This window comes from Heterodontus francisci, chromosome 14, assembly GCF_036365525.1.
Source record: "Heterodontus francisci isolate sHetFra1 chromosome 14, sHetFra1.hap1, whole genome shotgun sequence".
NCBI classification, from domain to species: domain Eukaryota; kingdom Metazoa; phylum Chordata; class Chondrichthyes; order Heterodontiformes; family Heterodontidae; genus Heterodontus; species Heterodontus francisci.
In genome coordinates, this window is record NC_090384.1 from 18,903,007 (window position 1) to 18,927,075 (window position 24,069).

The following is a 24,069-nucleotide window of genomic DNA, read 5'->3' on the forward strand; positions in this document are numbered from 1 at the left end:
GAATAACAGCAATAGACTAATGCAGCGAGAGTATGTGAGAAAGACAATCTGACCAGTGAGAAGAACAGACTGATTCAGGCAGACAGTCAGATTAACAGACTGATTCTGTGAGAGAGAGTGAAAGGAATAGACTGATGCAGTGAGAGTGAGTGAGGAGGACAGACTGACCCAGTGAGGAAAGTAAGCGGGTCAGATGAACAGACTGATCCAGTGAGAGAGAGTGAGAAAAACAGACTGGCCCAGCGAGAGAGTCAGACAAACAGAATGATCCAGTTAGAGAAAGAAAGAGGGACAGACTGATCCGGTGAGAGAGAGGAACATACTGATCCAACACAAGAAAGTGAGGGGATGAGAGACCCAGTGAGAGAATGTGTTGGATAGATTGATCCAGTGAGGAAAAGTGAAGACACAGTGGCCCAGTGAGGGACAGACTTACCCAGTGAGGGAGAGTGAGGGACAGAGTGACCCAGAGGGAGAGCGTGAGAAGGACAGGGTGGTTCAAAGAGAGAGATTAAGAACAAACGAGTGACCCAGTGAGGGAGACCGAAGGACAGAGTGACCCAGTGAGACAGGGTAAGGGGCAGAGTAACCCAGTGAGGGAGAGTGTGAAGGACAGAGTGAACCCATGAGGGATTATAAGAACCTAGCAAAATAGACAGAGTAACTTACTGATGCAGTTCACTTCACACAAGTGCCAGGCAATGACCATCTCCAACAGGAAAGAATCTAACCACCTCCTCTTGATGTTCAGTGGCAGTACCTTCGCTGAATCCCCTACCATCAACAACCTTATGGGTTACCATTAATCAGAAACTTAACTGGATCAGCCATATAAATACAGGTAGGGAATTCTGTGAGAGTAATTCACCTCCTGACTGCCCAAAGCCTGTCCAGCAGCTACAAGACACAAGTCAGGACTGTGATGGAATACACTCCACTTGCCTGGATGGGTGCAGCTTCGACAACACTCAAGAAGCTCAACACCATCCAGGACCCACTTGATCGAAACCTCATCCACCACCTAAACATTCACTCCCACCACCATCGGCCCACAGTGGCAGCAGTGTGAACCATTGTGTCAAGAAAACCTTATAGGCCAAATGGGAAATATTAATGTAATCGTTGGAAACATTCGTCAGACTTTTAATGGGGAAAAAAATCCTACAGTAACTTTTAAAAAACAGCCAAGATGGCCACTGCAATTTACATCTGAAATACCAAGAGATAGAATTCGAGATAGACAGTCCAACAAGAAGCCTAGCCAGGACAATGGCTTTCTCTCAGTGATTGAATTACCTAAAATGGCTTCATTAGCATGACAGTCAAGGCAATCCTCACACATTTACTTTGAAAGAGCCAACCCCCTCCTAGTGTGAATTGGTATCCAGGGGCATGTGGAACCTTGAATTTCATTAGAAGGCTCCAGAAAACTTCATTAAAAACAAAGGGGATTGAGAGAACCATGTGACCATCTGTCCATCTCTGAAGAAACTAGAAGTTTTGTTACACAGACAAGAGCCAAGCAGTAACAGAGTGTGCAGCAGCTTCCGTTTCTCTCTTGCTTTCTCCCCAGAAAACATCAAGTTTGAAAACATCTGTGACTGGGGGACCCTCCAAGCCTATAGACTGCTACAGCCAGTTACCAGGAGGAAGTGAGCCAATTACAAATTCTGCCTTCTGGAAACCCTAAGCAAAGCAGGCCAACCACAAAGTGCACTTTGACCAGCGAGAACTTCAAGAATACAGCTTCAGCCGAGAACAACTGGATCATCCATTTCACACACTGTGTATTTGAGTTCCATTTATTCTGGACTTTAATCCAACCACCATATCTATTTTTTCCTCCGTAATCTATTTGTGTATGTGTGATTCTGCTGTGAATGTGTAATGTAGTTTTTAGTATTTTTAAATCAGGTTAGAGTGTTAAGTAAAATAAACTTACCTCTTTCTTGTTTAAAAACTCAAGAATACCCGTCCAATTGGTTCTTTCATGATCACAGTAAAGGAAAAAGGTACAACACTCACAGAGCTGGTAAGCACAACCACTGTTTAAAAGGAATAAACCCTGTTGTGGTCAATAAGAGGAAGAGTGAGAGGGGAGTCTGAGACCCCCTCCTCACCTAGCCCAGAACACCAATCCAAAATTCTCCAGTGGCTGGGAAGGCAAGTCTGTGATGGACTGCCTAATGTTTTTAAGTTTGTACATGTTGCATGCAGAACACCTTCCAACCATTTTCTGCTATCATTGGTATCATACTTGACTAATTTATGAGCGCTGTTCCTGCATCGAGCACTGGCTCCTCATAGTAATGGATATAGGGGCCTGAAACCTACATCATGCCTGGCATGATCATCGTACTAATATGCCTAGAATAACAGCATCCTGTGCACTGATCGCATTGTATGCTCAGCACCAAAACAAGTGTAAATTTGAACCAGTGTTCCAGTTGATTCCCTCCTATTCATTTTTACCTGAGGCCAAACATCATATGCCAGTCTAAATCACTGGGCCTCAGAAGATCAATTTTTCTTAGAAATTTTTGCCTCCTTAGCTTCTCCAAAAGTTCCTCAAACATGTAGCTGCCATGTCTGTAAGTGCAGGAATCCAAGAAAGTAGTCATACCTCTCACACCAAGCTGTCATCACATTCCTCACACCAAGCTGCTGTCACACCCCATCATGTTAAATTCCAGAAAGTTTGTTGTGGAATGAAAAGCTGGAACCTCAGTTTCACATTGATTGTACAAAGTAAAAGGATTACAAACATGCAGCTCCTCACTCAAAACCCTCCACCAGTCTCAGTAAGTGTCTGTTTATAAGGGCTCAAGTAAGACCCCAATTAACACCCTCAACCCGAGCATAAATAAACAACTGATACACAATGAACAGATTAACAGATTCACATCTTTCTTTGATAATAAAGCTTAGATTAACATGCTCAAACAACATTTCAAAATAAATTCCATCTTATGTACAAAGTATTAACATGCTCAAAGAACATTTCAAAAGAAATCAAAATAAACTCCATATTAGGTACACAGTATTATATTGTGAGACGCTCCTCCTCTAGCACCCTGAACAATTTCTTTATACTAGCATTTCTTTTTGTGAAACAATCGGATCGCTGATGTCTTGTAACTACCCATTTAACTTTGAAGATTTCCTTTCTTTCCAGCATTTGTTTCAGTCCAGCGAGATCAATACATAGTCTTTTCTCACTCACACTTTTTGTAGAGTGTAGACGGTCCCACTAGGAAGGCCGAGAGGAGGGTTTTGATGCTTGGGCGACTCACAACCTCCATACATTCCGCCCAGGCATGCGCCATGGAGAGGTCACTCCATAGTCATCTCACAGCGACCAAAACAACACGGAAGGCAGCAGTTACGGGTTATAGGTCCAGCTCAATTGGCATAGAGATTGGGCACCACGGGTTGCCTTTGTCGGTGGGAGAGGTCATCGCATCTCACTGGACAGCTATCGCCCACCTCAAACCAGGCAGCTCCCAGTCAGAAAGGTTCTGTCTCGCCACAGTCCACCTGCTTCAATGGGTGCTTGGAGCTCAGGGTCATTGCCCGAAAAGTAGACTGTAACACCGCAACAAACAGCACAACAAAAAAAGGAAAGAAGGTTCCAGTCCTTCATTTTGCAAGCTGGAACATCAGAACTATGTGTCCTGGCCTGTCGGAAGATCTTCCACAAATCAACAACTCTTGGAAGACCGCCATTATTAACAACGAGCTCAGTAGACTCAATGTGGACATTGCAGCAGTTCAGGAGGCACGCCTCCCTGCGAGCGGATCTCTAACAGAGCAAGACTACACCCTCTACTGGCAGGGTAGGGATCCTGAAGAACCAGGACAGCATGGAGTGGGCTTCACCGTCAGTAACTCTTTGCTCAGCATGATAGAGCCAGCTTCAAATGGCTCGGAACGCATACTGTCCATCCGACTGCTCACCGCCGCTGGTCCAGTACACCTACTCAGCATCTAAGCTCCAACACTCTGCTCCCCACATGAACTTAAAGACCAGTTCTACGAGGAACTCCATAATATCATTAGTAGCTGTCCTAATACTGCACATTTGTACCTGCTGGGGGACTTTAACGCCAGGGTTGGGGCCGACCATGACTCATGGCCCTCCTGCCTCAGGCGCGATGGCATTGGAAGGATGAATGAGAATGGACAGAGAATGCTGGAGTTGTGTACCTATCATAACCTCTGCATCACCAACTCATTCTTTCATAGTAAACCCTGTCACCAAGTTTCATGGAGACACCCAAGATCATGTCATTGGCATCAGCTGGACCTCATTGTCACAATGCTATAAACAGTGTCCAAATCACATGCAGCTTCCACAGTGCGGACTGCAACACAAACTACTCCCTGGTGTGCAGCAAAGTTAGACTCAAACCAAAGAAGCTACATCACTGCAAGCAGAAGGGTCGCCCACGCATCAACACTAACAGAATTTCTTATCCACAGCTGTTACATAAGTTTCCAAATTCACTTGAAAAAGCCCTTCAAAACACTCCTGCCAGAGATGCAGAGACGAAGTGGGCCCACATCAGAAATGCCATCTATGATTCAGCAATGACCACCTTTGGCAAACGTAAGAAGCAGAATGCAGACTGGTTGAAGAGCTGGAACCTGTCATATCCGTTAAGCGCACTGCACTGTTGAACTACAAGAAAGCCCCCAGCGAGTTAACATCCATAGCACTTAAAGTGGTCAGAAACGCTGCACAAAGAACAGCCAGACACTATGCAAATGACTACTGGCAACAACTATTCAGTCGTATGCAGTCGTATTCCACTGGCCTTTTACACTGGAAACATCAGAGGAATGTATGATGGCATTAAGAGAGATTTTGGGCCAACCATCACGAAGATTGCCCCCCCCTCAAGTCTAAATCAGGGGAAACAAACACTGACCAACGCAAGCAAATGGACCACCTGGAACTGTACTCCAGGGAAAATGTCACTGATTCTGTCAATGCAGCCCAGTCTCTGCTAGTCATGGATGAGCTGGACGAACAGCTAATAAAATCGGAACTCAGTGATGCCATTGATTCTCTAGCCAGTGGAAAAGCCCCTGGAAAGGACGGCATTACCCCTGAAATAATCAAGAGTGCCAAGCCTGCTATACTCTCAGCACTCCGTGAACTGCTTTGTCTGTGCTGGGGTGAGGGAGCAGTACCACAGGACATGCGCGATGCCAATATCATCACCCTCTATAAGAACAACGGTGACCGCGGTGACTGCAACAACTACCGTGGAATCTCCCTGCTCAACATAGTGGGGAAAGTCTTCGCTCGTGTCGTTTTAAACAGACTCCAGAAGCTGGCTGAGCGTGTCTACCCTGAGGCACAGTGCGGCTTTCGAGCAGAAAGATCCACCATTGACATGCTGTTCTTCCTTCACCAGCTACAGGAGAAATGCCGCGATCAACAGATGCCCCTCTACGTTGCTTTCGTAGATCTCACCAAAGCCTTTGACCTCGTCAGCAGATGTGGTCTCTTCAGACTATTAGCAAACATCGTTGTCCACCAAAGCTACTAAGTATCATCACCTCATTCCATGACAATATGAAAGGCACAATTCAGCATAGCAGCTCCTCATCAGATCCTTTTCTTATCCTGAGTGGCGTGAAACAGGGCTGTGTTCTCACACCTACACTGTTTGGGATCTTCTCCCTGCTGCTCTCACATGCGTTTAAGTCTTCAGAAGAAGGAATTTTCCTCCACATAAGATCAGGTGGCAGGTTGTTCAACCTTGCCCATCTTAGAGCGAAGACCAAATTATGGAAAGTCCTCATCAGGGAACTCCGCTTTGCTGACGTGCTGCAGTAACATCTCATACTGAAGAGTTTCTGCAGAGACTTATCGACAGGATTGTGGCTGCCTGCAACGAATTTGGCCTAACCATCAGCCTCAAGAAAACGAACATCATGGGACAGGACATCAGAAATGCTCCATCCATCAATATCGGTGACCACGCTCTGGAAGTGGTTCAAGAGTTCATCTACCTAGGCTCAACTATCACCAGTAATATGTCTCTTGATGCAGAAATCAACAAGCGCAAGGGAAAAACGTCCGCTGTTATGTCCAGACTGGCCAAGAGGGTGTGGGAAAATGGCGCACTGACATGGAACACAAAAGTCCGAGTGTTTCAAGACTGTGTCTTCAGTACCTTGCTCTACGGCAGCGAGTCTTGGACAACGTATGTCAACCAAGAGCGATGTCTCAACTCATTCCATCTTCGCTGCCTTTGGAGAATCCTTGGCATCAGCCTCGCTTTAGTCTTATAAGTTCCATCGGGAAAGACTTTTTCAGTACAAATCCATCTATGTGCAAGGCTGGCTGTCCCCTAACTGGTATCTCAGAATAAACTCCAGACCCTCTCCAAATCTCTAATTGCTTATGCTTTGCTCCTCTTATTAGTTTATCCTCAAGTTTATTGTCGGCCACTAAAACATCACAGTCGTGAGGACTTCTGCTTCTAGTTCTATTCCGAGACTGCTCTCTAACCTTCGTTTCATTGTGGAATCTGTTCAAACCATGACCTCTACTAGCACTGTGATATCTTTTGGGACTACTGATATAAGATCACCCTTGTGCACTATCAGAGGCTCTTTCTCCAATACAGGATTGTTTCCTTACACAAGAGTCACTTCCAGACCCACTATGAATACTTGCACTTTGCTTTCTTACTCTCCACTCTTTCACCCCATTCTGCCAATCCATGGACCTTGCTTCTTGGCCATTATCTTGAGCATTCAACCAATATTTAAACTTGCTGGTAGATTTTCCTGCACATCTCACAATTGTTTCATCCATCCATTCATTAGACCCCTCTGGAATATATATTACACAAGTACCTATTCTGGGCTCTTTCTTGAGCATCATGATGGCTCACATTACTACCCAACCCTTGATCTACCCCATTCTGTTCCTCAGGACCTTCATCACAAAACACATGATAATTTGAGGTACAAGGCACTTTGTTTCCCTCTATCAGCTGCTCAGGTTCTGTGATTTTGTAATCAACCCTGATTAATCGTGGGAATGAACCTTAACAGTTTGATTTCCAAGCTTGATAACTACTGTCTGACCATCATAACCTATTACCTTAACAGGGCCCTTCCATTCCCTATGACCCTCTCTTTTATAATACACCAAATCTGCTAAGTTCCATTTCAGATGGCCTTATATGATGCCTCAGAGCTCTCAAGAGTTTCTCAGAGACAACAACAGCCGTGATGAAAGCTTGTCTGCCTGCATGTAAAGCATTTAAATGTGCAGAAAAAATTTAACTAATTGTGGTACCTTCTAGAGCAGGAGGACTGTTGCAAAGTACGGAAGGTAATTTGGAATCCTGCCCATAGACCAGTTGAACCCCAACCATCTGAAGCGAATTCTTTGCATGAACTGCCCAGGCCAGGTGGTTGTCAACTTGAAATTTGGATGGTCAGCTAAGATTTTGTGCAACATTTCATCAATCACTGTCATTATGAAAGTGCTTCTTTATTTTTTAAGTATATGTTTTTGAGGATATATTTAAATTGTGGAGATGGATTCATTGGGAAGCTGAAAATTTCATAGAAGTTGGACTTTGCTTTGTTGTAGCTGATACATTGAAAGGACACTGAGATTTTGTTTAAAAAAATCTTGCTAGAAGTCATGTGCTTCAAACAATAAACAAGCAATAAACCTTGGTATCCTGGGGAAGATGTTTACAGAGAAGTGACAAGTCAAGATTTATAGGGGTCAGGCTTGACTCTTGAAATAGTGTTTTGGTTTTGCTTTGCACAGTGTCTTGGGGTGTGAACTGTTTTGAAGATCATTGTAGAAAACCAGCCAAGAGAGCAGCAACCATCAGCTCACCCTCTTCCATCTCTTTGAGAACGTCCTGTAAATCAAGTGTAAGAGAGAAACTGATGCTGCATTTCTCCTGAAAAGCCTGCCAGAAAACCCTGATGTTGCATTTTTCCTGGAAAGCCCATCAAACTAATCCTCAACGTCACATGAAAAGAACGGTTATCGAAAGATCCCAGTCACAGCCATCTACATTTGGGATACTAGACCAAAAACAGGACAACTGATATCTTTCCATACCTTCTCTTATTTTCTTCAAGAATTAGCAAGTTTTCGGCCAAAGTATTCTTTTTTGTCTTTTTTTTTTGTAACAGACCTCTGCAGAGAGAATTTCTGTATCTTTCTCAGTGTGTACGTGCACGTGCATTTATATTTGGGGAATTTAAAAAGAGAACTTTTATATTTCAATCTGGGTGTTAATGCTTTGGTACTGGTTAAGTCTTGTTTTATAGTAAACTGATAATATTGTTGTGTATTAAAAAAAAACTGGTTGGTGTGTTTTATTCTGGGATAAAGAGTAGAGTATCTGATTGACCGCTTCAGTAACTGGGTAAACATTTAAAAAAAATATGTTGTGACCTGTGGAGAGGTGGAATTAGAAAAGACAGTGCACTCCTCCTGCCTTGGTCGTAACATATAATTGGGGGCTTTGTGCGGGATAACCTAATGCCGATGATGTGCAATTGTAAGTGGGATAATAATAATTGAAAAGAGGAAAAGTAAAAAAACAGGTTTCTTGTGCATTAGAGTAAAGTTTACACTACTCGAATGTCTCTGTCTGTTGCTACAACCTTACTGGGAAGGAGGATGCATCCATGAGTGATTTGAGAAATTTAACGAAGGCTAGGCAGAACTGTTAGTGTTAGAGATAAAACCAGGGGCTAAGAAAGCAGACATAATTGCAGTAATAGCACAGCATTTGAAATTGGAAGAAGAAAAAGGTGAACCAGATGGTAGTGCAGTTGAATTAGCTAAAATTCAGTTACAGATGAAGCAGCTTGAGCTTGAACAAGGAAAAAGAGATGAAAAAAACTTGAACTACAATTTCAAAGAGAAAGAGAAGGAAGGTAATTTGAATTAAAAAGATAAAACTAAGACAAAGGGGTGGTCTTGACTCCAGTGTAAGTTCTGGTGAGAAAAGATCTGACTCCAGCACAGGACTCAGTGGAGAGCTGTTTAAATTGGCATAGGCCCTCCCAAAGTTTGAGCAAAGGGACGTAGAAGCATTTTTCATTTCTTTTGAAAAGATAGCCTGAAGGATGAAGTAGCCGAAGGAAAGCTGGACATTGCTAATGCAAAGCAGGTTGATGGGCAGAGCTCATGAAGTTTATGCCATGCTTTCTGAGGAGGCTTCTGCAGATTATGAGATGGCAAAAAAGGCTATTCTCGCTGCGTATGAGGTGGTCGCTGAAGTGAACAGTCAGAAATTTTGGAACCTCCGGAGATTATCTGGACAGACTTATATAGAATTTGAGAGGGTAAAGCAAATTAATTTTGATCGTTGGATGCGGGCACTAAAGGTAGAGACCATGTGTGAGAACATTAGGGAATGGATTCTCCTAGAAGAATTAAAAAATTCACTCCTTCCGTTAGTAAGAACCCATGTAGAGAACCAGAAGATTTCAACAGCCAGACAGGCAGCAGAAATCACTGATGATTATGAGCTTGTTTACAAGCCCAAACAGTCTGTCCGTCACCCCCACAAACCCGAAAAGGATAGAGGGTTGGAGGATCAAAGGAAGGCAAGTTGCCGGGGACAAGAAAGGACAGCTGGGAATGCCCTGGGATCTCCCCCTCAGGACAGAAAGGAAGATGGTGAGGGTGGAAGTAAGTTCGCAAATCCTAAGTGTTCCCATTGTCACAAGATGAGACACCTTTGTGCAGAATGCTGGAAGTTGTGGGGTAAACCCGTGGGATTTATTGGGGTACACAAGGCCAATGCAGGGAAAAAAGGCCCTGACAGATCAGGCTCTAGCTCTGACTGCAGCTGTAAGGCCAATTACATAAACCACTGTGAGTGCGGGGCACTTGGATAGGATACCTGGGAGTTATAGGGAATTCTTGACCACAGGAAAAGTAACTATTTATCCCTCAAGTGAGGCAGGTAAACCTATACTTAGAGATACAGGAGCCACCCAAACTCTTTTGCTGGGAAGAGGCATAACTTTTCCACTAGAGAGCACACTGAATGCCAAGGTTTTAGTGAATGGTATTTAGCAGGGAGTATATACCTGTATTTTTGTATCGAATGCACCTAGAGTGTGATCTAATGTCAGGAATGGTAACTATAGGAGTTGTCCATAGCTTGCCAGTAGACAGAGTTAACCTACTGCTGGTGAATGATTTGGCCGGAGCGAAGGTAATAGCTTCGCCAGTAGTCACTGAAAGACCGAGTGAAGTCAAATATACAGAACAGTTGCAGAAAAAGATTTCAGGAATTTTTCCTTCATGTGTCATGGTCCGAGCAATGGATAAACAAGTTCCGTTGTTAGAGGTACAATTGGCACTGCAGACAGATAGACAAATATCTGAAACTTTCTTTGGGGATTTGGATAATCTGAAGGAAATGTTCAATAAATCTTCTCTGATCAAGGCTCAGCAAGCCAATCCAGAGTTAAATAAAGTGGCACAGTCAGGTCTAACTGAAGCTGAGGTAAAGGGAGTTCCGCAAGGCTGCTATATTAAAAATGGGATTTTGATGAGGAAGTGGAGACCTTCTCACAGACCTGCCAATGAAGAATGGACAGTTGTTCAGCAGATAGTGGTATCGCCTAAGTATCGCCGAGAAATATTAAGGGTAGCACATGGAATTCCTATGCTAGGATATGTGAGCATCCGGAAGACTCGATCTTGTATATGTTGACATTTTTACTGGCCAGGTCTTTCCATGGGCGTGATGCAGTTTTGTAAAATGAGCCATATGTGCCAGATTGTGAGAAAACCGCAACTTGCTATAAAGCCAGCACTCATACCAGTTTTTGGGAAAACATTTGGAAAGGTATTGATAGACTGTGTAGGACCTTTACCGAAAACAAAAGCAGGACACCAATATATACTCACTATCACGGATATGGCTACTTGGCTCCCAGACGCCATTCTCTTGAGAACAATTTCTGCTAGGGTAGTGGTTGAGAAGTTAACCCAGTTTTTCACTAGTTATGGATTACTGATTGAGATTCAGTCAGACCAAGGTTCCATTTTAATGTCTAAAATATTTCAAGGCGTTGTGGGTAATCTAGGTAATACACAGTTAGAGTCTTCAGCATACCACCCACAGACACAGGGAGCTTTAGAAAGGTACCATCAGACCCTCAAAATGATGATCAGGGCATACTGTCATGAATATCCCCATGATTGGGACAAAGGGCTAGAATTTCTTTTGTTTGCCACCAGGGATTCACCTAATGAGGCTACTGGTTTTAGTCCTTTTGAATTAGTTTATGGACATGTGATAAGAGGTCCTCTAAAACTAATTAAAGAAAAGTTTTTAGAACAGAGGGATGAATCTTCTGTACTAGATCATGCAACCGTGTTCCAGGAACAGCTCACGAGAGCCTGCAAAGTGGCTCAGGAACACCTTAAAGCTTCCCAAACAACCATGAAGAAATGGACAGACAAGCATGCCAAGACACGAACATTTCAACCAGGGGATGAGGTGTTAGTATTACTACCTTTACAGGGTCCATATAAAGTAGTCAAGAGAATGGGTAAAGTAAATTATTTGATTGACACCCATGATTGCCAGAAAATGAATCAACTGTGTCATATAAATATGTTGAAACAATATCATCGCTGGGAGGAGGATAAGCAAGCACAGGTATGTCAGGTAGTAATGACAGTGAATGATGAAAAGGATAGTGAGGATGAGGCGGAAGGAGGCCTAGAAAAATTGCAAATTGAACCTCCTACTATTTGGTTAGCTAATACTGAATTGCTCGGGAGATTGGACACGATGCTTTCATATTTAGATGCAGAACAATGAGAAGACCTGCCACAGCTACTCACAGCATTTAAAAGAGTCTGTAGGGATAAGCTTGGATATGAAGGAATCCTTTCCTATAAAATACCATCCTTATCGCTTAAGTCCAAAGAAATAGACTAAGGTAAATCAGAAATCCAATACATGTTGGAAAACCACCACTTGAACCCAATAAAAGCAGCTGGAGTCCCCCAGTGGTGTTAGTGCCTAAACCTGATGATTCAACTAGATTCAGCATAGATTACAAAAAGGTTAATGCAGCAACAAAGGCAGAGTCCTACCCAATTCCTCACTTGGAAGACTGTATTGACAGAGTCGGAAGTGCCAATTTTCTTACAAAAATAGATTTGTTAAAAGGATACTGGCAGGTTCATTTAACACCCCAAGTCATACCAGGCGGTCTTTTCCAATGCGAGTGATGCCACTCGGGCTACAAAATGCCCCAGTAACTTTTCAGAGACTATTGAACCAACTGGTGGCCAGTGTTCCTAACTGTGGTTTACCTTGATGATGTGCTGGTACACAGTGACACTTGGAAGGACCACTTGAAATAACTAAAAGCTCTGTTTAGAAAATTACAATCAGCTGGTTTAGTGGTAAAACTTGCCAAAAGTGAATTTGCAAAGACCTCGGGCGTACAGTAGGGCAAGGACAAGTGTTGCCAAGAACAGCAAAAGTACAAGCATTAGTGGAGTTCCCTATACTTCGGAGTAAGCGGGAAATCATGAGGTTCTTGGGGATGGGTGGTTTCTACTACAAGTTTGTACCAGATTTTAGTACTATAGCTGCTTCACTGACAGATTTGCTATAAAAAATGAAAACCAAGATAGTGTAGTCAGGGGAGTGTCAAGCATCTTTTGAGAGGCTGAAAGCCATTTTGATTGTTGAACCAGTGTTGGCTACTCCAAATTTCAGTAAGCCCTTCAATGTAGCAATGGATGCTAGTGACCTGGGGGCCAGTGCAGTCCTATTACAAGACGATGAATCAGGCATAGAAATGCCAGTGGGATACTTTTCCAAAAAGCTAACTCGACAACAAAAAAAATTCAACATTGGGAAAAGAAACCATAGGCTTATTACTAGGTCTTCAGCATTTTGAGCCCTACGTCCGCCATGACTATGGAGAGACACTGGCATATACTGATTATATCCCCCTATCCTTTTTGGAGTTTACCATTGTAACCTTATCCCTTAAAGATTATCCACATTAGGGGGAAAATAATGTGATTGTGGATGCTTTGTATAGGATCTAACATTGCTTTGAGTTATCTGAATGCAAAGATGGTGCAAAGCAGAACTGTATTAGCTACAGGTAAAAATAAATGTTCCTTTTTTTCACTCTTTGTAATGAAATGAATTTAAAAATGATGTTTCATTCCTCCAAGGATAGAGGTGTTATGAAAGCGCTCCGATATTTTTGTTAAGTATATTTTTTGAGGACTTGTGTTTAAATTTTGGAGATGGATTCATTGAAAGGCTGAAGATTTCCTAGAAGCTGGACTTTGCTTTGTTGTTGACAGTTCATTGAAAGGACACCGAGATGTTGTTTAAAAACAAGCTTGCTGGAAGTCATGTGCTTTAAGCAATAAACAACGGAAACCTTGGTGACCTGGGGAAGATGTTTACAGAGAAGTGACATGTCAAGATTTATAAGGGTCAGAAGGCTTGACCCTTGAGATATTGTTTTGGTTTTACTTTGGACAGTGTGTTGGGGTTTGAACTGTTTTGAAGACAGTTGGAGAAAATCAGCCCAGAGCGCAGCCACCATCAGCTCACCCTCTTCCACCTGTTTGAGAATTTCCTGAGAATCAAGTGTAAAAAAGAGAAAAGCTGATGCTGCATTACTTCTGAAAAGCCTGCCAGAAACCTCTGATGCTGAATTTCTCCTGGAAAGCCTGTCAGACGGATCCTCAAAGTCACCTGAAAAGAACTGCTCTTGAAAGATCACAGTCACAGCCGTCTATGCATATTTGGGACACCAGACCAAAAAGGAACAACTGACATTTTTCCATATCTTCTCTTTTTTCTTCAAGAATTAGCAAGTATTTGGCCAAATTATTCTTTTTTGTCTTTTTTTGCAACAGACCTCTGCAGAAAGAATTTCTGTATATTTTTTTCAGTGCGTGTGATTGTGTTTGGATAATTTAAAAAGGGAACTTTTATATTTCGTACGTGATGTCTCTGATCGTGTTTTTGGGATCCTTAAGGGGGAGGGGGAGCACCCCCAAGTCGTGGTCCACATAGGCACCAACGACATAGGTAGGAAGAGAGATGGGGATTTAAGGCAGAAATTCAGGGAGCTAGGGTGGAAGCTTAGAGCGAGAACAACCAGAGTTGTTATCTCTGGGTTGTTGCCCGTGCCACGTGCTAGCGAAGAGAGGAATAGGGAGAGAGAGGAGTTGAACACGTGGCTGCAGGGATGGTGTAGGAGGGAGGGTTTTGGTTTCCTGGATAATTGGGGCTCTTTCTGGGGTAGGTGGGACCTCTACAAACAGGATGGTCTTCACCTGAACCAGAGGGGTACCAATATCCTGGGGGGGAGATTTGTTAGTGCTCTTCGGGGGGGTTTAAACTAAATCAGCAGGGGAATGGGAACCTAAATTGTAGTTCCAGTGTACAGGCTGTTGAGAGTAGTGAGGTAGGGGATAAGGTTACAGGGACGCAAGAGGGCACTGGCAAGCAAGAACTTGGTTTAAAGTGTGTCTACTTCAACGCCAGGAGCATCCGGAATAAGGTGGGTGAGCTTGCAGCATGGGTTGGTACCTGGGATCCTGATGTTGTGGCCATTTCAGAGACATGGGTAGAGCAGGGGCAGGAATGGATGTTGCAGGTTCCGGGATTTAGATGTTTCAGTAAGAACAGAGAAGAGGGTAAAAGAGGGGGGGGTGTGGCATTGTTAATCAAGGAAAGTATTACAGCGGCAGAAAGGACGTTTGAGGACTCGTCTACTGAGGTAGTATGGGCCGAGGTTAGAAACAGGAGAGGAGAGGTCACCCTGTTGGGAGTTTTCTATAGACCTCCGAATAGTTCCAGAGATGTAGAGGAAAGGATAGCGAAGATGATTCTCGACAGGAGCGAGAGTAATAGGGTAGTGGTTATGGGGGACTTTAACTTTCCAAATATTGACTGGAAATACTATAGTTCGAGTACTTTAGATGGGTCTGTTTTTGTCCAGTGTGTGCAGGAGGGTTTTCTGACACAGTATGTGGACAGGCCAACCAGGGGCGATGCCACATTGGATTTGGTACTGGGTAATGAACCCGGCCAGGTGTTCGATTTAGATGTAGGTGAGCACTTTGGCGATAGTGATCACAATTCGGTTAGGTTTACCTTAGCGATGGGCAGGGACAGGTATATACCGCAGGGCAAGAATTATAGCTGGGGGAAAGGAAATTATGACGCGATTAGGCAAGATTTAGGATGTGTAGGATGGGGAAGGAAACTGCAGGGGATGGGCACAAACGAAATGTGGAGCTTATTCAAGGAGCAGCTAATGCGTGTCCTTGATAAGTATGTACCTGTCTGGCAGGGAGGAAGTTGTCGAGCGAGGGAGCCGTGGTTTACTCAAGAAGTTGAAGCGCTTGTCAAGAGGAAGAGGGCGGCTTATGTTAGGATGAGACGTGAAGGCTCAGTTAGGGCGCTTGAGAGTTACAAGCTAGCCAGGAAGGATCTAAAGGGAGGGCTAAGAAGAGCAAGGAGAGGACACGAGAAGTCATTGGCGGATAGGATCAAAGATAACCCTAAGGCTTTCTATAGGTATATCAGGAATAAAAGAATGATAAGAGTTAGAACAGGGCCAATCAAGGATAGTAGTGGGAAGTTGTGTGCGGAATCAGAGGAGATAGGGGAAGCGTTAAATGAATATTTTTCGTCAGTATTTACAGTAGAGAAAGAAAATGTTGCCGAGGAGGTTACTGAGATACAGCCTACTAGGCTAGATGGGATTGAGATTCACAAGGAGGAGGTGTTAGCAATTTTGGAAAGAGTGAAAATCGATAAGTCCCCTGGGCCAGATGGTATTTATCCTAGGATTCTCTGGGAAGCCAGGGAGGAGATTGCAGAGCCGTTGTTGTTGATCTTTATGTCGTCATTGTCGACAGGAGTAGTGCCGGAGGACTGGAGGATAGCAAATGTTGTCCCCTTGTTCAAGAAGGGGAGTAGAGACAGCCCTGGTAATTATAGACCTGTGAGCCTTACTTCGGTTGTGGGTAAAATGTTGGAAAGGGTTATAAGAGATAGGATTTATAATGATCTTGAAAAGAATAAGTTCATTTGCGATAGTCAGCACGGTTTTGTGAAAGGTAGGTCGTGCCTCACAAACCTTATTGAGTTTTTCGAGAAGGTGACCAAACAGGTGGATGAGGGTAAAGCCGTGGATGTGGTGTATATGGATTTCAGTAAGGCATTTGATAAAGTTCCCCACGGTAGGCTATTGCAGAAAATACGGAAGTATGGGGTTGAAGGTGATTTAGTGCTTTGGATCAGAAATTGGCTAGCTGAAAGAAGACAGAGGGTGGTGGTTGATGGCAAATGTTCATCCTGGAGTTTAGTTACTAGTGGTGTACCGCAAGGTTCTGTTTTGGGGCCACTGCTGTTTGTCATTTTTATAAATGACCTGGATGAAGGTGTAGAAGGGTGGGTTAGTAAATTTGCGGATGACACGAAGGTCGGTGGAGTTGTGGATAGTGTCGAAGGGTGTTGTAGGGTACAGAGGGACATAGATAGGCTGCAGAGCTGGGCTGAGAGATGGCAAATGGAGTTTAATGCGGAGAAGTGTGAGGTGATTCACTTTGGAAGGAGTAACAGCAATGCAGAGTACTGGGCTAATGGGAAGATTCTTGGTGTGTAGATGAGCAGAGAGATCCTGGTGTCCAGGTACATAAATCCCTGAAAGTTGCTACCCAGGTTAATAGGGCTGTTAAGAAGGCATATGGTGTGTTAGCTTTTATTAGTAGGGGGATCGAGTTTCAGAGCCACGAGGTCATGATGCAGCTGTACAAAACTCTGGTGAGGCCGCACCTTGAGTATTGCGTGCAGTTCTGGTCACCGCATTATAGGAAGGATGTGGAAGCTTTGGAAAGGGTGCAGAGGAGATTTACTAGGATGTTGCCTGGTATGGAAGGAAGCTCTTACGAGGAAAGGCTGAGGGACTTGGGGTTGTTTTCGTTAGAGAGAAGGAGGAGGAGAGGTGACTTAATAGAGACATACAAGATAATCAGAGGGTTAGATAGGGTGGATAGTGAGAGTCTTTTTCCTCGGATGATGATGGCAAACACGAGGGGACATAGCTTTAAGTTGAGGGGTGAAAGATATAGGACAGATGTCAGAGGTAGTTTCTTTACGCAGAGAGTAGTAGGGGCGTGGAACGCCCTGCCTGCAACAGTAGTAGACTCGCCAACTTTAAGGGCATTTAAGTGGTCATTGGATAGACATATGGATGAAAATGGAATAGTGTAGGTCAGATGATCGGCGCAACATCGAGGGCCGAAGGGCCTGTACTGCGCTGTAATGTTCTAATTCTAATTCTAATTTCAATCGGTGTGTTAGGGCTTTGCTTCATTACTGGTTCAGTTTTATTTCATAATAAATAAACTGATAATTTTGTTGTTTATTAAAGAAATATGGTTGGTGTATTTTATTCTGGCATAAAGAGAGGAGTGTATGATTGACTGCATCGGTAATTGGGTAAACATTTTTAACATATATATGCTGTGACCTGTGGAGAAGTGGAACTAGAAAAGACAGTGCACTCCTCCTGTTTTGGTAGTAACACTGTGAGATTCCTTTCACAGAGCCCATTGTTGAAAGGACTTTCAGCTGCACTATTCATAACTGTAATGCTTATACTTTCACACATGTCTCTGAACTCACCATTGGCAAATTCCCCTCCATGATCAGTCAGAAATTTAGTTGGTGCCCCAAGTCCAGTTCCGTTCCATTATCCATGTTTTACCAATAATCACCCTTTTGCCATTGTAGATTTATTATTGTAAAAAGAATATATCAAGTTGCTAAGTCTATAAAATGCAGAATGAAAATATTGTCTTGTCCCTTACCTTTAAATCCATGGTAACTACCTTGCTAAAGTCACGTGCCAATCGAAGGCTGTCAATGTGATGTGATGATGTCCTCCGATACTTTTTGCAGATTTTACACTTTCAACTAATCTTTTCTATTATCCTTGTATTCTCTTCAATCACACCTGCATCTTTTATCAGGGTTTATAATCTTTGACAAGAAGGGTGAGAAAGTTGTCTGTGTAACTTTAAAACAATTTGCTTTTTATCCCTCTGATTCTTATCACCTGATGCGATTAATACTTCTCTAACACTCTCACTAGAAACATCAGGTTTTGTTAAGGGGATACAATAATGCCCTGACTGAGTAAACTGCAAATTCACTGACTTTAGAAAAGCAATTGTCTTATCATGCTCCATATCAAGTTTCATTTGTGTCTTTCTTATTGAAGGTTTACTCTACAGTAAAGGTATCTCACTAGAGACTTCATCAGTACTGATAAAGTGGCTTACCCAAACTATTTTACATGGAATTACTAATCTCTTCAGTGATTTCAATGTATTGTCATCACCAAACCTAAAGCTTGTAGTACTTTTATACTCCTTAACCTTGCATCGATCCTCACTACTGAGTGAATCTAGATAACATCATAACCAATCAGGTCCACTGTAAATGTGCAAGCACTATAACACAGCACAGCTGAATGAATCTGCAATTAACACATTCATCACAGGACAAAACTCCTTGTGACTAGTACAATTCATTGAGCTTCATCAATATCTTCCTCTTCTGTCTCAGAATTCTCTGTGTCGTGTCATTTCGAGGATTCTGCCCCTTTGCTTTGGGCAGTTCATTGCATAATGATACTTTAAGTCACACCTGAAGCGCCTATTAACAGTTCCTTGGGAAATCATCAGATTCATTTGCCTATGATTGCTGTTCCAATTCCATCATCCACTGGAATAGTCAGAGCTAGTAAATGCACTTTCATCCTCATTCTTCATGTCTTAACCTCTTCCATTGTACTCATGTCTGCATCCAGTGTCTGGACCATTTTGAAATCCAGTTAACATTGAGTCCTCCATTCTTTGAATCACCACAAAATGCCTGTTTGTTCTTCCATGGCTACAGGAAATGACTCTATCCCCAGGAATTTCTTTAAGGCAGCAGACATCTGATCTAACAGGGTGTCTTTTTCCAAGAACCAAACTCAGTTAGAACCAACAGCCTTTCCACTGCGACATCCTAGCACAATCTAGCAATTTAAATGCTAGCACTGAACCAGGGATCTCCACAATGAATTTCCTCAATCTTCTATACAGTCTGTTCAAGTCCATGATATATTCCTCCATTGAATAACCATCTGGTTTCCAAAATCTATCAAACTCTGATCATGCCTTATGCGCATTCAATATGTCATCTTTCTTGTAAATTTCATCCCAGAATTTTAACAGAAGAGTATCCAACTAACGAGCATCCAGTTCACAAAACACTACTTCTGATTTTACTTTTGGTAGGATGTGATAACACCAAGGTCATACCTTGTTTCCTCTTTGGCAGGGATGTAACCCATGTCCACATTTTCACTTCATTGCTCCATTGGGTCATATGGTTAAAGGCTCAGAACAGCGGAAAGTAATCATATCCTGACAATTTACACTTGCTTTCTGCAATATTTTCCACAATAGCCAGTGAGATTTTAGTTTTTTTATGCAAAATAAAATCCTGGTTTCCAACCTTCAACCTTGGGCAACCATCTTCTGCTACCATATTAAATTCCAGAAAGCTTGTTGTGGAAGGATAATGCTGGAGCCCATATTTACTCAGTTTCACATTGATTGTACAGAGTAAAACGATTACAAATATGCAGCTCCTTACTCGAACCCTGCACCAGACTCAGTGTCTACTTATAAGTGCTTAAGACCCCAATTAACACCCTCCCCAATTGCATATAATTAAACAATTGATACACAATTAACAGGTTAACAAATTAACACCTCACACCAAGCTGTCATCACACCCCTCACACCACCCTTTCCTGAAGCCTCCCACCCTCCATGCTTCATTATTTATTTATTTATTTTGAGATACAGCACTGAAACAGGCCCTTCAGCCCACCGAGTCTGTGCCTACCAACAACCACCCATTTATACTAATCCTACATTAACCCCATTTTCCCTACAACATCCCCACCATTCTCCTACCACCTACCTACACTAGGGGCAATTTACAATGGCCAATTTACCTATCAACCTGCAAGTCTTTGGTTGTGGGAGGAAACCAGAGCACCCAGCAGAAACCCACCTCAGTCACAGGGAGAACTTGCAAACTCCACACAGGCAGTACCCAGAATTGAACCCGGGTTGTTGGAGCTGTGAGGCTGCGGTGCTAACCACTGCGCCACTGTGCCGCCCTGCCAATGCTCTACTTATTTAATTCTCCAGGACACTGGTCTCAGTCTGGTTTAAGTGGACCTTTCCCAATAGAACAGCTCTCTCTTACCCTAGGACTGGTCCCAGTCACCCATGAAGCAAAACCCTTGCCTCCCACATCACTCTTTCAGCCATAAATTTAAACTTCTAATCTGTGTATCCCTATGCCAATTTTCACATGTTTCAGGCAACAAGTCAGAGATTATTACTTTTAATTTGTACCCTTACTCCTCAAACTCTCTCAGCAGAACATCATTCCTAATTCTACCAATGTTGCTGGTTCCTACGTGGACCACGACAACTGAATCCTCCCCCTCTCACACCAAATTCTTCTGCAGCCTTGAGGAGCTGTCTTTAACCCTGACACCAGACAGGCAACACAACCTTTAAAATTCCTGGTCGCGGCTGCAGGGAACAGTATCTAGTCGCCTGACTATACTGCCCTCTATCACTACCAAATTCCTTTTCACTGCCCCCACTTGAATGGCCTCCTGCACCATGGTGCTATGGTTTGTTTGCCCATCCACCCTGCAATCCGTGTTCTCAGCAAGTATCTCATACCTGCTGGTCAAAGTTAAGAGTCAAGGCTCCTCTGCCATTACATCCTGGATCCCCATACCTGTCTAACTTGCAGTCACACCCTCCTGCCCCTGACCACTGACCAAGTCTAAATTTCTACTTAACCTAAGGAGTGTGACTGAATTTATATAGGGCCTTTCACAACCTTAGGATGCTCCAAACTGCTTTACTACTTTTAAAGTGTAGTCACTATTGCAATGTAGGAACCACAGCAAGCTCTGACAAACAGAAAAATTGGGAATGACCAGATAATCTGACTTTTATGATGTTGATTGAGGGATAAATATTGGGCAGAACACCAGGAATAACTTCAGAAAGTGTTGGAAATACTCAGCATGTCTGGCAGCATCTGGGAAGAGAGGGAGAAGCAGAGTTAATGTTTCAGGTCAGTGATCTTTCATCAGAACACTTTAAATTAAATAGAAAGTAATAATCTCTGATGAAAGGTCACCGACCTGAAATGTTAACTCTGCGTCTCTCTCGCTTCACAGATGCTGCCAGATCTGCTCAGTATTTCCAGCAATTTCTGCTTTTATTTTAGATTTCCAGCATCTGCAGTATTTTGTTTTTATTGTACCAGGAATAACTTGCCTGCTGTTAGAAATAGTGCTGTTCTATGTCCACCTTGCAGTGAAAATATAGCCTCAGTTTAATTTCTCATCCAAAGAAACAGCACCTCCGACAGTGCAGTACTCTCTCAGTACTGTACTGGAGTGTCAGATTAGATTTGTGTACTCAAGTCTCTGGAGTGGGACTTGAACCCACAACCTTCTGACTTAGAGCAAGAATGCTACCAACTGATTCAAGGTTGACACATAGCACGACAAGAGGAAAGTGACATGGAGGTGTTTAGGGAGGGAATTCTAGAGATTAGAGTCTTGACAGCTCAAGGCACGACTGCCAACAGTGGAATGAATAAAATTGGGGATACCCAGGAGACAAGAATTGGAGAGCACAGATATCTCAGAGGGCTGGAGAAGATTATAGAGACAGGGAGAGACAAAGATATGGAAGGATTTGAAAAAAAGGATGAGAAATTTAAAATCGAGGCATTGTTTAACCTGGAGCCAATATAGATTAATGAGCACAGGGATGATGGGTGAATGTGACTTGGTGCGAATTAGGACACGGTCATCGACCTGAAACGTTAACTCTGTTTCTCTCTCTACAGATGCTGCCAGAACTTCTGAGTATTTCGAGCATTTTCTGTTTTTATTTCAGAATTCCAGAAACTGCAATATTTTGCATTTGTATAGGATCGGGCAGGTAGCTAGGGAACAGAGTTTGTCATGGGGACCAATGACGATGGCTTTGAACTTTCCAATATTTGGTTGGAAGAAATTTCTGCTTATCCAGTACTGGATGTCGGCCAAGCAGTCTGATAATTTAAAGACAGTGAAGGGGTCAAAAGAGATGGCGGTGAGGTAGGTTTGGGTACTGTCAGCATACATGTGGAAACTGACACTGAGTTTTCAGATGATGTTGCTGATAGATGAGAAATAGCAGCGGGCCAAGGACAGATCCTTGGGGACACCAGCAGTAACGGTGTGGGAGCAGGAAGAGAAGCTACTGCAGGTGATTCTCTGGCTATGACTGGATGGTTAAGAATGGAGTGTGGTGAGTCCAGTCCCACCCAGCCAGATGATGGCGTCAGAGGAGGATTGTGTGGTCAACCATGTCAAGGGCTGCAGACTTGTCAAGAAGGCCAAGGAGGGATAAGTTACCTTTATCACAGTTACATAAGATGTTATTTGCAACTTTGATAAGAGTCAGTTCAGTACGGTCGCAGGGGTAGAAAGGAGGGATTCAAACATGGAGTTCCACGAAGAATGGGCATGGCTTGGGGAGGTGACAGCACATTCAAGGACTTTAGAGAGGCAAGGGAGGTTGAAGATGGGGCAATAATTTACAAGGACAGAGGGGTCAAAGGACTGTTTTCTTTTGTGGAAATTGGTGATGACAGTAGAGTTGAAAGAGAAGGGGACAGTAACAGAGGAGAGAGAACCATTAACAACGTCAGCTAAAGTAGGAGACAGGAAGGGAAGTTGGTTGGTGAAACTATCACTGCTCACCATTATTGTAGAGTAAATTGAGCAGCAACTTCTGGCATTCGCACATGCGCAGTTAAACACAGAAGTTGCTGTCCGGTTTGCCTTGATCCTCCGCAAATTGCTCCACTGGTACCTCGCAGATAGAGTAGGCATTCAAATCCATGTAAAGGCAGGAAATTGTGGTACTTACCCCAGTAGTAACCTATTAAACACACCAACAGAGAGCCACATAGACACAATAGGTCGAATGGCTGCCTTCTGTGCCATAATGACAAAGTTAAGGCTGGGTTACTCAGGTGTATGTGTATTTTTAATGGTGTAATAAGCCTTAATTACTACCAAGCAATCTCCCTGACCCTGAATATTTAATTCTACTTGTGTGAAATCTCATTCCTTCAGAATTTATTTATTGTTGGAGATAAAAAAAATAAAAAATTGAAAGTAATTTACTTTTTATTTCTGTCTCTTTTATCTCTCTCAATCACATCTTTCTTTCCCTCTCTTTAATTCATGTTCTACACATGATTTTGCTTTGAATTAAATATTCTAATTTATATTTCCTGGTCTCAGCTCTGCAGGGAAATTTTAACATGGAGAAGCACATCAGTTTGGATATGGGTTGGTGGGGGTTAAACCCAGCAAAAATATCAGCAACTCAGAAAGCGAGCTCCAAACCACCAACTTTCCCCGTTTCATTGGATTGCATCAGGCTGTGTGCATGCAACCCCAGGCTGTGTGCATGCAATCCCCCGGGACAGGCATATGTAAACTGTTCAATTAGAGCAATATTGACCTCGATTTTTGAGATTAGTGTCAGATTCATAGGTTTCCTGGACTTCCTGGAACTCACCAGCAAAAGCAAGACAAGTACACAGCAGCAATTGCGGGGGCTATATCAATTGCAAGGAAATATGTCAATAAATACTCAGTACCCACAACTTCTTTCTTACCTGCTATTGGGAAAGGGTTTGCTCACAATATCTTTGCTGAGAGGTTATTTTACACATTTTTGAGCTTTCATGTACCCTTTGGGGGTATAAGCTATCAGATCAGGATGGGTATGACGTATGCTGCCTTACATTGGATGTCAAATGAGGGCCAAGATGCCAGGAACAGCACCAGCAACACCCTGCTGGT

General features: G+C 43.1%; 1 protein-coding gene across 1 annotated transcript in view; it reads right to left on the reverse strand.

The window, feature by feature from the left end:
* LOC137377250 (mucin-6-like) overlaps positions 1–24,069 on the reverse strand; it is a 268,629-nt gene that overhangs the window by 50,793 nt on the left and 193,767 nt on the right. The gene's annotated exons all lie outside the window — the stretch shown is intronic.